General features: G+C 44.5%; 1 pseudogene; it reads left to right on the forward strand.

Moving 5' to 3' along the window:
• Positions 1–1,990: 1,990 nt before the first annotated feature.
• On the forward strand, positions 1,991–2,108 carry LOC112479583 (annotated as a pseudogene).
• Positions 2,109–11,127: the final 9,019 nt, after the last annotated feature.

The raw sequence follows: 11,127 nt of genomic DNA on the forward strand, positions 1-11,127 counted from the left end.
AAGTAAAAATAAGTTGCTTTTATAGTCGGGGTTAATAAGTAATTAAATTCACCTTTCATCTTAAAAATAAATGTTGAAAAGAGGCTTTTCTTTTTCCTGATTGCTGTGGCATGTCTGTAGGAGGTTGCCATGGTAGAAAGCGAAATGTCTTGGTCTCAGCCCAGCGTCTGTGCTCAGCCACAGGTGCATGAACCTGCTGGCCCATGAATTGCAGTCTGTTGCTCCACCTGCTGAATGAATCCGTACAAATGGAAATGGCAATTTAAGCAGGTGTGCTTTTTGATTTTATATTATAAATTCCTAGTTATCATCTATTTCTATTTTGAGTATTGCAGTAGACACCTTGGTACACCAACCGAGCCCCTTCAGTGAAGGGCTCGTAGTCCTAGCAGCTGGGAATACTGTCAGCTGGCAGCCTGGAGCCATTAGCCACTTAAGGAGGTGCCTCAGCTGCAGAGCCACCTGGCACAGGTGGCCTGTATCCAATGACTGATGGATGGATGCAAGGTTATAAAGGCCTGGCCAACTTGGCCCAACCTAGAACAAAGCTCCGGAAAGTCTCGAGGCTATGGTTGGGCCAGCATGACAGATGGACTTCTCAGTCTGCCCAGTCCTGTTTCCCGCCCCTCCTTTTCACAGGGGTTGACCCTGAGGGCACTTCCTAATAAACATCCTGTGTTCATCTGAGAGTTTGCTTCCTGGGTAATCAAACCTCAAGTGATAAGTCTCAATTCCTATTTTATATTTTCACTAAAAATTCATCTCTTATTCAATAGAGAAAGTGGAATATTACAGTAGGAAATGAGAAATGGAAGGACATTTTATAATTTAGCAAGATATCAATACAGATAGCTGGCTTTTCCATTAAGCTGAAAAGCTCCATTATCACTAGACAGCTCTGGCTAAGATAATGTCCAAAGTATCATGACTCTCAGAGCAATCTGCAAATGGAAAAGTCTTCCTAACCTGCACCTTCCCTAGAAAAGGTCATCTAATGCGGATATTTTGGGGCTAATGGCCCTTCTATTCCACTCAAATCTTTTTCCTCGGGAAACATGTACTGGTCACAGTGATGTCCCCATTTCTCAACCATCTGCCTACCCAGTGGCTCTAAGGCTTTATCCAACTTGTCACAGAAGGAATCTTTATAGCTCTTAAGATAAAGTGTGAGGACAGCCAAAGTCTGACCATTATTCTAGACTAAATGTTTGCAATGTGAAATACTTCCTTCAGGGACAGGAATGTAACAAAGAAACATGGAGGCCATGTACTTTTCCAGAACAGACCAGGGAAAGGGAAAGTTACTAGAAGCATGGGTGAATAGTAGTAGAAAGGGAAACAGGTGGCCATCGCTGGCACCAGCTGAAGAAACAAAAAGAGGCTGGTGGAGCATCCCAGGCCCCATAAAAGTGCCCTGTCACAACTCCCCACTGTCCCCCAGGAGGCCAGGCCTACTCTTGGCCCCATCTATCAGCCCAACTCTGACCACTTACCATATCGCATGCCTCTGCTCCTGAGCGCAACTTCTATCTGCACCTGGTGTTGGGGAAGTGACCCACAGGTGGGGAGAGAAGAAGAGAAGGGTCCAAAGGGAGATCCCTGGCATTTTAAGTCAGAATCTTCAAAACATTTTCCACAGAAACACTGTCATAAGATGGTGTTCTGGCTCTATGATACTGCTATGCTTCTGGGACTTTGGTTAAATGTGCTTTTGCAGCCTGACCTGGGCCCTTAACTAACCTCTAACTATAACCCTGTTTCTGAGAGAAAATGCTATTGACTTAAAAGTAAACTTTTGGAGCGAAACTTCTTTATAAGTTGAAGTCTCTCTCTTCCTCTACCTCCTCCTCCTCCTCCTCCTTTGCTTCTCCCTCTCCTCCTTCTCCTGTACACACACACATATAGATATGTATATCAAGCATTAATCAAAGGTGATAACCCTTACACTTTTCTAAATAGACGAGTTTCAGATAATATGCATTGAGTTCTAGTCTACGGCCATGCCACCCTGAACAAGCCCGATCTCGTCTGATCTCAGAAACTAAGCAGGGTCGGGCCTGGTTAGTACTTGGATGGGAGACCACCTAGAAGACCAGGTGCTGTAGGTGTAAAAAATTAAAAAAATAAGGGATTGTAAGCTGACTAGGTCCTTGCAATCTGTGAGGTCAACCAAGGGTTGCCTCGCCTAAAAAAAATAAAATAAAAAATATGCATTGAGTTCCTTCATTCATTAAATTGTGATAAATTTCTACAGACAGACAGAGTAGATAAGAAAGGAGACGTGGGTGCAGGCCCACCCCGCAGCATCATACTTACATTACACACGCTTCCCCTCGTATCCCCTAGCATCCCCTCGGCTTGCGGTGAGCCCTGCTGCTCACGGGGAGGGGTGGGCCTAGACGAGTAATTGCCCCTCTTTAACTCTTGGTGTCCTCGTAATTGTACCTTCCTTAGATTAGTTAAAGCTCAAAAAGTATCACATTTTATTACCATTAGGTGAAATGAACAAAACTACTGCAACCAGGCCTATATTTACTCAGCAACCCAAAGGTTTCTTTGCCTCTATTTCAGATTTAAAACGGTTCCAAAAGGTTTCTTTCAAAATGTCAAATTAGGGAAAAGAATTAGTCATCGTTAAACAATTTGAGAGAGAGAGCAATGGTGCCAAATTGACACCATCTGGGAAATCCTCTGTCTATATTTAATGTTTCATCTACTCACTTTTTTCTTTTTTTGCTTTGCATTTCGTCCTGTTTAAAGCATCCAGTTGTAGTGGTGTCTGTTACTCAGGCACCTGAGTTAAAAATGTGCAAATCATGGGCAAACGCTTGATCGCACTCTCTTTCCTGAGTTGTACACTTGGCTTCTTGTATAACTCACATCAAACTCAGCACCCACATGATCCAGTCTACATCCTGATTGGCACTCACGGTAGCACAGACCCGCCTCCACAGGTAACTGAACTTCACTGGAGTCCTTGAAAGAGTACCAGGGCTGGCCCAGTTGGCAATTCCCACAATACTTGCAACACAGTTTTCCCCTTCCTCTCATTTACAATATCTCTCCCATCATATAAGTGCCATGAATTTCTCAATCCCTCATTCTCCACTTACAATTAAAAAAAACCTTTTTTACCGCAGCTAACTTACATGATGTCTCCCTTTTTGACTGGCTCCCCTAGTTCAACCTCCTTTTCTCTCTGCTAGCAACTCTGCTCTCCATTCCAAAGTGATATTATATCAGTCATGCACCCTGCAATTCTCCAGCTATTTCTCTTCGTTACAAGAGAGCCTCGGCATGTTTCACAGAAGGGGTAACACGAAAGGAATTGTGTTACCCCCAAATTCACAAGTTGGAGCCTGGACCCCCAATGTAACTGTATTTGCAGATAGGGCCTTTAAAGAGGTAACTAAGGTTAAATGAGACCCTTTCGGTTTGGTTCTAATCCAAGGTGACTCGATAAGAGGAAGAGGCTCCAGGCACACATGCAAAGTAAAGGCCATGTGAGGACACAGAGAAAAGGTGGCTATCTGCAAGCCAAGGAGAGAGGCCTCACGAGGACTGAGACCTTGTTGACATCTTGATCTTGGAGGTTCCAGAACTATGAGAAAACAAATTTTTGTTGATTAAGCCACCGAGTCTGTGGTACGTTATTCTGGCAGCCCTAGCAGATTCATTCAAAGGGCTTAGGATGAAAAATTGGTTTGGCAACCTCCCCTAAAGACTATATGTTTATGTCGACACACTGTTTTTATTTAGACTGTATATTTATTTAAGGTAGCTTTCATGAAGATGAGGGCTGAAGAGATTATTTATGGCATTCAAGTCCCCCCCACCCCACAAACAAAGGCCCCATGACCAAATCCACATAAACCCCATCTCATTTACTTTGAGCTATTTGAGCATCCTGCTCCACTCTGTGACCCAATTTCTCATCATTTCCCAGCTCTGAAGTCTGCTCGATCCTCACCAAGCAAACCTGCCTCCTTTTGACCAACTGGCCTCTGTGACGGGGCCTCAGCATACTTCATGTCCCTTCCCTCCTGCCTCCACTTTTCAAAGAAATACTCATGCCATTTCCCATAAGACTCAGGAGTCAGCACATGTACTTACGGCACTGTGCTCAAACAGGAGAGGTGGATACCTCCCCCACTGGTTACGCTTGCTGGGGTTGCTGGAAATGTACCACCAACCCGGCCGCTTAAACAACAGAAATGCATTGTCTCGCAGTTCTGGAGACCAGCGGCCCGAGATCAAGGTGTCAGCAGAGTCGGTTCCTTCTGAGGGCTGTGAGGGGGAGTGTGTTCCAGGCCTCTCGCTCAGCTTCTGAGGGTTTGCTGGCAACCTTTGGCAGTCTGTGGCTTGTAGATGCATTACCCCAATCTGCCTTCATCTTCACATGGTATTCTCTCTGTGTGCATGTTTCCATGTCCAAATTTCTCCTTTTTATAAAGACACCAGTCCCATTGGATTAGGGGTTCATCCCACTCCAGCATGACCTCATCTTAACTGATTACATCGCAAGGAGCTTATTTTCAAATAAGGTCACGTTCTGAGGTCCCCAGGGGTTAGACTTCAACATACGAATTTGGGGGAGGGGACACAATTTAACCCATAACACCTGCCTTATGGTAAAGTATACCTGAAGGTTCCCAGAGCATGTTAATCTCCTCTGCTCCTCCTCTACTACTCCATGGGAGTTGAAAATAAGAGCGGAAATGGAAGGAAACACCATGGTAGAAAGTCCATGCCATTATTAAAGAGGATTTGCGAGCATATTGTTGCTGTATCTCAGCTTTCTCAGTTGTGATATGGAAGGGCTGGGGAGCACTAGGTTGCTGATAATACCACTAATTCAAAAATTCTCTAATTTATGGAAATAAAGTCCTTCGATTTCCATGATGAAAGGGGGCGAAGTTAAAAGTTCTGTGGACTTATTGTGGTGGTCATTTTGTGACAGTATATGCAAATATCGAATCCTGATTTTGTACACCTGAAACTGATATAATGTAATGTTAATTATACTTCAATTTTTAAAAATTAGATTTAAATTTAAAAATATATGAATATAAATCAGACCTCTCCACTTACATGTTTAAAACTCTCTGATGACTCCTTATCATTAAAAAAAAAAATTTCCTGAGAAGAAATTTTGACCCTGAGATTCATGGATTTATTTCTGGGGGCGGGGGGGGGGAGTCTATGGCTCCCCGAAATTACATGCAAAATGTGGATCAGTTGTGTGCACCTGTATGCCTTTCTTAGGAGATGGTCCATATTTTTCATCATATTTTCAAAGAGACCATGCCTCCCAAGAGTTACAACCTCTGTTTGGGAGACAAGGAGGCTCACATCCAACAGAGCGAACCACACAACAACCACCAGTTCCTTCTCGTACCCGAGCAGTGCTGCTGCACTAGGCTGAGGCCTCCCCAGATCACCTATAACTTTTCTTGGGACTGGAGTATTCCCGCTTGGCTTTTCCCACCTGTTGTCACCACTTCTGCTTTCCTTCCTGACTTGACTTCACTCAGCCAGTCCCAGCCCCCTCATCCCTGAGGCAATAATGTGGTTCCTGATAGGCCTCCACTTCTTTGTGCGCCAGTTAACCTGCCTTCTAAACCTAATTATTTTCTCACTCCCTACCTTCATCTTCCAGCCTCAGCTGAAGACTATGTCTGCCTGGATGCCAAGTTCCCAGATCTCCAAATCTGTCCTTTATCAGACATCAGAGAGCATCGTTGCAGGGCAAGGGTCTGATCCCTGAGCTGCTATGCACTTGAGCACCCCCACTGGGACTTTAGTTGGACGGTGGTGGGCAGTAAAGGGTGGAGCCTTGGGAGGCTAGGTGAAAAGAAGAGCAAGCAGGTTTCAAACCTGAGACTTGGTTCAGGTCCCTGTTTGGAGCTTGTGGGTTATGGAGAGTCAGAGAAACAAATCTAGTCAGAGTCGCTACAATGGAATATTTCTACTCCAAAGAAATAAATATATTTTTAATAAAAGAAAGGCAAGCTCCTTTCCGAGGTGCTCATGATTTAAATCCTTCCCGCCCTCTTCTCAATTATCAGCCCTACAAGATTCCTTCCGTTTCCAGCTTTCAAACCTACATCGATTCTTTCCTCATTCCTCCAATCACACACAGGTCTTCCCAGTCCTGGAAAAGCCTTTCACTGCCTATAGATACCATCCCATTTCTCTGTTTTTTACTGTTCTACTTCTTGAACACGTGGTCAACATTCCCTGCTTTTCTGCTGAAAATATCACGGTGTGGACAGAATGAAAATATGAAGACATAGCAGGAGTGACATGTGGAGCCAGGGGGTTTGCAAAATCTGATCAAACTCAATAACTACTAACTGCATTAGTCACTGTGTTAGGCCCCTGGGATATAAACTCAATCCAACATGGCAGGTTCAGTAATTGGCTCGAGGTCACAGACAGTAAATGGTGGAGCCCAGATTTAAACCCAGGCACATGACTCCAGAATCTCCTTTGGAGGGATTTATGTGATGGCCAATGGAGGGGCAAGAAATGTGCTGCGGGGTTGCAGAGCAAGACAAACTTAATTAGTAATGTCATTTAAATATAGATGAGAAATGAAAGAACTGGTAACATGAAAGCTTCCTGAGACAGTTAAAGTTTGGTCAAGATTCCAGATCCCGGGCTCTGCGACTGGCCAGAGCTGAGAGAAAGCTAGAGACCACGAGACACTCATCTGGACTAGATTCCGTCCTGCCCACAGGATGCGAGGTGGACAAGCGATTGCCAAGGCCCGTGGAAACCTGACTCTCCTCTTGTGCTGTTCAGAGACCACACTCTCTCCATAGTCTGCTTCTCCCTTTGATGCAGGTCTCCTTCTTTCTCGATCCCTGGTTCCATCTATCTTCCTAATCTTTATTCTCCGAGAAAAGGCCTTCGGCGTACCTTTATTTCTCTTATTCATCTCAAAAAGCATGTACAATCCCATGGCTTCTAAGACAGCGCCCACGTCTGAATCAGCAGCACCCAGTCTCAAATCTCCTGCTTAACAGACTGGCCACTTAGGTGTTGGTTCGGGCTCAAAATTTATACAAGGGAACTTCTAATCTTCCCAGAGCTGCCTGCCCCTCCCAATGGCACTCACTCACTGTCCTTAAGGACATCGCTCTTCTCCCAACCCTTGGAGCCCTCTCCAATTTCTCCCTAGTCTTCTGAATGCAATACTTACCGAGTTCTGTCAATGATTTGCTGATTTTTTTTCCATTTCTTCCCTATTTTTACTCCTAGGGTCATGGTTCTACTTCAGGTCATTGCCTCCACATGTCGTTCAACAATGGCTTTGACCTCTGATCAGTTTCTTCTGCCTCTGGCTATCTCTCCCTTTCAGTCCACAATGTGTGGAGTTGCCAAGCGATCTGCTTAAATTCACAGCTTGGATCCTGTCACTGCTTAGCTAAGAAAAGCTATAACTGCCCACGCTCTATAAAGAAAGATCCAGGCTCCTCAAAGGACTTTGGAGGCCTTTTTCAGACTGCTCTTTGCCTGGCAGGTGGAGTCACGAGCAGAATGATCCAGATGGAGAGAAGCTTTGGACTTAACAGAGTCCTGCTCCAACAAGCTTCATCCTCCTGGGCCAGAGCCTCCAACCCACCCAACACACCGCTGGCCACCCAGGATGCCCTGTTCTGTGCCCACTGTGCTTCGCAACATTCAGTTTTCACTGTCTGGAATGCTAACCCTCTTCTCACCCACTATACGGATCCCAGCCAGTACCAAGACCTCATTCCGTCCCTCTCTTCTGTGAAGCTTTCCAAGGGTCTTTGCAGTGTTTCTTCCCTCTTCCGAACATCTCTAAAGCAGTGTATTTCTAATGGAAGAGTGGCTGCCTTCTTAGGAGAACAGCTACATAAATGGAGATTTATTCATACAATGGACTACAATACAACAGTTACGCTGGGCAGTCTCCATTTTCCCTTCCACATGCATTCTCAATCCTTCTCCATCCTGCTCTGTGCCAGGGAAACTAACAATGGGTTCTGGTAAATGGTTAGCACAAGCACAACGGGGAAAAAAATTACCCTGATTTGTAGTATTTGCTGATTTCCATGGAGTAAATACTCCCACCATGGCTAATTTCAACTTTCTGATGTGATGTCATTGAACATGAAGTTGGGAGGATATGCTCCCAGTTGGCCCCAGCACACCCCTGGAGGCTGACCTCCAAAGACTGAAACTCCACGCTCCCTTGGCCTCTTGCTTTCTGATGGGCTTTGCCAGTGGGAGACACAGCAGGGGAAGAGTGGTTTGATGAGAGAGCCCCTCTCTCCCCGGCAACCCCCTAACAACCTGTGGTTTTGGGGTGACTGTGTTTCTCTCCTCCCAGGAGGCCTAGTTAGTTTGTTTCTGCTTTCTCTCTATTATATAACAAGGCTGTGACGAGCATCATTGCCCATGTCTCCCTGATCTGCGTGTGACAATTTTTCCCGTGGTTGGGTGGCCAGATCAAATGCAGGATACCTGGTTAAATTTGAATTTCAGAAAAATGTCAAATAATTTCTTAGTATAAGTTTGTCCTAAATAGTGCACGGGACATATTTACACACAAAAATTGTTCATTGTTTATCTGAAAATAAAATGTAACTGGGAGTCCCTGTTTTGTTTTTGTTTTTGCTAAATCTGGCAACTCTACCTACGGAGACTCTTAGCAGTGGAATTTCTGTGTGGATATTGTTCTTCCTAAAAAAAAAAATATATGTCTCCAACATGGTTTGAGTTCTGTAAATTATATATGATGAATTAGTTTCATGTTCTTCAGATACCGGTTAATCTAGTTTTCAGTCATCTGTAACCCCATATTGGGTCTTCCTTTAACAAGACTTGACAGTGGGTGAGGCCATGGCCACGTGTTAACAAAGCAGACCTAGGGCTCTCGGGTGGAGTAGAGCAAGACCAACATATGAGGCCTGTCCCCGGAGGAGGCTGCGGAGCATGAGCCTGTCTCAGACCCTGGATGTCTAGACTCCATCTCCCCTTATAACCCATCCAGAGGCAAATGCCTCTGATGAGGCCTGTGGGAGTTCATATTTGGAGTCTGGTCCCTTCCCTTCCAGAGTCCCCTGCCCCTGAGACCTAATGCCCAGAGGCCTGACTCTGGGGTACCCACCCAGGCTTCTACCCCTGAGCATCATACTTATTCTTTTTCCTGTCTCCCCAGCAAGTCTTGCCTGTGTGGACGAGTTTCTTTGCTATCAGGGAGTGACAAAGCAAGGTGACAAATTGCCTCCTAGGAGCATTTGTGTTTTAAACAGTAATTCAAAGAAAGAGTTGGAGTTCTAACAATGGATCTTAAAGAGACAATTTCAGAGGACTTTTCTGACATTCAATACATAGCAATGTGACTTCTTTTTCCTCTTGCGGAGGAAAGTTCTTGTCTTCTTTTTCACCACTGGCTCCACAGATTTATTTTATTTTTTCTCATCCAGAAGAGTTCCTAATCTTCTGACCTCGGAGATGTAGATTTTAAATAGGTCCAGATCTAGCAAAGATTGGTGTGTTGAATCCTGCGTTTTCCCTGCTTTCTCCTAGCTGCAGGAAAAACTGTAGCTTTAGAGTTGTCCCACAGTGCCATCTGCTGCCTGAAAGCAGCAGGCACCACAAGTTCTTTTAGCGAATATTTTACAAGAGCAGTTTTTTTCTTAAAGGGGACAAGGACTATTTGAGATTGCTTTGCTTTGCTTTGTTTTGCAACGCTGGTGAACATCTGCGCTTCTTGCATAACTGAGGACTTTTCAAACGCTTTAGGTCAGCTAAGACATTGCCCAAAGAGTGGATTTTGCCTCAAAGGGTCTGGGTCTGAAATTCTGCATTTCTAACAAGCTCTCGAGTGATGTCAGTGCTGCTGTTCCGAGGACAACATTTAAGTAGGGAGGGGATAGACCAGAATAGCACACACGCATGGGTAGGGAACTTCTATAGAGAATCTTCCTTGGAGGCGTAGATTTTAAATAGGTCCGGATCCAGCACAAAATCGCTGTGTTTGATTTTGCTTTTCCCCGGCTTCCTCCTGGCTATGCGGCAAGCAGTCACTTATAGTTGTCTCACAGTGCCATCTGCTGTCTGAAAGTGGCAGGCGCCTGAAAGTTACTGTGTGTTATCAGAGCAGTTTATTTCCTGGAAGGAAACCGAGATTGTTTCCTTGCTGTCTTTCGTTTAGTAACACCGATAAACGTTTTTAGATAACTAAAACTTTTTAAAAGCCTAAAAGTTCTTTAGGAGCATTTAAATAAGGATTTTAGAATTTCTTTGAGCACTAGAAGGATCTAAAATTTTGATTTTTATTATGTCTTCATTTGATGGTGCCAGAATTGATGTTTTCATTCATTTAGGCTGTTGTGGGAGGAAAAATCATTTTCCTTCTACCCTTCTAAAAGTTCTTGGCCTCCCTGTAATAATAGACAGGTTAACAGGAGAAAAATGAGCAGATAACATGGGTACCCCCTGTATTCATGGGAGAGACCCAAGAAAACAGTAACTCCCTGAAATGGCCCAAGACAGCACCTTAAATATCATCCCCAGCTAAAGATAAAAAAAGATGGGTAGAGGGGGATCCAGTTATGGGAGGTGACCAGAGAAAGCACAGTAAACACTAGTAAGGTTGCTAGGCAGATTTAAGTCCTTGCCTTCAGCATTAATGAGAGTTTCTAGAGATTTGGTCATCCTTCTCTTCCTGATAAGGAGAGAAAGACACCCTTACAAATGTAGATTTCCCTTATAAGTGTAAATGTCTCTTATAAAAGGGTAACTTCTCAATTTTCAGAGATTTCCCCAAGTCTGCTGCTTCTTTAAAAGAAACCATCTTAAAATAATTTTTATGCCAAAGAGGCAAATTTTGGGGTGGTATATTCTGCTCCCCTTCCAGGCTTTTACCCCACCAATATTTTTGAAGCACTTACTGGGGCCAAAGCTCTGTGTCTGGACCTTTGCAAGGACTCATATATAATGAGAACTCCCCAGGGAAGGGACTGGAGTAGTACAAAATCCAGGTGGGGCATGAGGGAGCTGCTCCAGGGCAGAACTGGGAGAGTGAACTCAGAGTGGCTTCTCAATGCCCTGTAAGGAAAGAGGTCAGAGATGGGCCATCTGTCTTCC

The sequence above is a fragment of the Pteropus alecto genome, unplaced genomic scaffold (genome assembly GCF_000325575.1).
Source record: "Pteropus alecto unplaced genomic scaffold, ASM32557v1 scaffold23, whole genome shotgun sequence".
Lineage (NCBI taxonomy): Eukaryota > Metazoa > Chordata > Mammalia > Chiroptera > Pteropodidae > Pteropus > Pteropus alecto.